The sequence below is a fragment of the Camelina sativa genome, chromosome 12 (genome assembly GCF_000633955.1).
Source record: "Camelina sativa cultivar DH55 chromosome 12, Cs, whole genome shotgun sequence".
NCBI classification, from domain to species: Eukaryota; Viridiplantae; Streptophyta; class Magnoliopsida; order Brassicales; family Brassicaceae; genus Camelina; species Camelina sativa.
The window spans coordinates 32315584-32317877 of NC_025696.1; positions in this window are offsets into that span (position 1 = coordinate 32315584).

Sequence of the window (2294 nt, forward strand, 5' to 3'; positions counted from 1 at the left end):
TTTGGTGGCTGCAGGTACAAGGCTTTATATAGGAGGGGAGTGGAAGCCCTAAAAATACAAAAAGTCAAAGTAGTCAACGGCTCGGTCAAATCGACCTGTGCTCGGTCGAGTGGCAGGTCGAGCTGGCTTCTCTCGTGCAATCTCCACTCGGTCGAGTCCTCCTCAGCACACGGTCGAGTGTCTGGTCGAGTGTGCGGTCGAGTTGGACTCCGGACCTTGTTGTTTCAGCCTTAACTCTCTTGCTTTCTCCTCATGATTGCTTCACTTCTCCTCAGCATTGCATCCATGCCCCTTAAGCTCCAAAATCACCTGTTTATGCATGAAAAGATGCAAATGCAATGCAACTAAACTCTAATGCATGATTAGTGCTAAAGCTACACAATAATGTCCTAAATGGATAGCAAAAGATGCAAAAGATGTGAATAATCTAAGGGAAAACAAGGTAAAATATATGAACATCACCACACTGTCTTCAACTGAAGCATAGTTTGTTGCATTAACTTAAGCAGTAAAAGAAGCCTTGTGGATTTTGGGTTTGCTGATGGATATGGGTTTTAAGCAAGACAAAGTTTAGGTGTGGTGTGATTCATAGTCTGCTATCATCTTTTCCATGAACAATACCTTTCACGATAGGACTAAGCATGTGGCAGTTAAGTTCAATTTTATCAGAGATGTCGTAGAGGAAGGAAATGTGGAAGTGCTCAAGATCGACACTTCTGAGAATCCTGCAGACTTGCTTACTAAAGGCATACCATTGCAGAAGTTTGAAGTAGCTTTAGAGTTTCTAAAATTGCTTGACTGAGACGAAAATTTCGTCACGACTGAAGGTTAAATCCATGTAAGTTCAGGTCCATGATAGAAAGGAAGAAATAGAATCAAGGTGAGGTGTTGTGGTTATTGGTTCTGATTCAATTTCAATGGTTCAATCGATTTGATTGGGTTATGAACAATTGAAGCAGGCGGTTATCTCCGGTTTGGGATTGCTAAATAAACCGAAAAGAAGAAGCTAAAGACAAAGACTCTAGCTGCAGTGGAGGCTTTGCTGTTATAACAAAAACGATTTGTTTCTCATTCTTCATCTTCTTCATTCTTGTATTCTGCTCTTTGTTTCCGGTATCGTGAGAGAGAGACGAAGAGTGAATCCGCCATTGTTGTAAGCTCGGATTGAGCTGGTTACTTCTCCTCTCTAGTGGATTTGTCGGATTGATTCGGCCCGGACGTAGACTTGATCACATCAATCTTGTCCGACCGGGTAAACAAATCTTGCGTCTCTTCTTTAGTTTTTTACTTCGTTTCGTTTCTTTCAATCTTATCGAGTGATTCCATGTGAGTTTAAAAGAGATTGATCAAGAGTTTGAGGTTAATCGGTGCTCGATTCGTAACAGTATCCATTATTTATGTTTTCGGATTATAATACCAAATAAATAATATATTTAACGTTACGTTTTAAGAAAATTATAGTAGTAAATATGGTGTATGTTACGAAAACAGCTACGCAACACCCCAAAACAGAAATATTAAAACTGGCTAGAAATATTAACATATAAAATTTCAACTAAAAGGTTATATGGTTTGAACTATTAAAGGTTAAAATTTTAAATGTGAATTCTGAGTATGTATTTATCGGAAGTTTAGAAACGTGTACCTGTATATATATGCTACGCACATTACATTTTCAGGATAGAGATTTTGAAATATTGAGTCGGTGGTTGGATCTAATGGATGAAAAAAGGAGAAATACATACAAATTTAGTACTCCCTCTGTTTTTTATTAGTTGTCGTTCTAGAATTAAAATTTTGTGTCATAATACTTGTCATTTTATATTTCCAATGTAAATGTTTGGTCAATATTCCAATTTTATTCAATTATTTTAATGCTTTGACCAATAAAAATATTAGAAAATATATATTAAAAAAATAAAACATTAAAATTAATGGTTTTCTTAATTTGTGTGAAACAACCTTAAACGACAACTAATAAAAAATAGAGGGAGTAGTAAACAAGAATATTTAATTGAAAAAGTTGTGGTCATAATCAAAAGGCCAAGTAAAACTTGGAAATATATAAAGTTTTTTGTAATAAACAAGAGAGATTTACTCATATGTACTCCAAATTATATAATACTAGATTAAGACCCGTGCTAGAGCACGGGTTGAAATTCATTTTATTTATATTGTATTTTTATATAAAATATAATTTATGTGATTGTTTTTAAAAGTTTTTTTTTGATAAAAAATTATTCAATAAAATCATATGCTAAATATGAAAGCTTGAAAAAACACATATTTTGTAA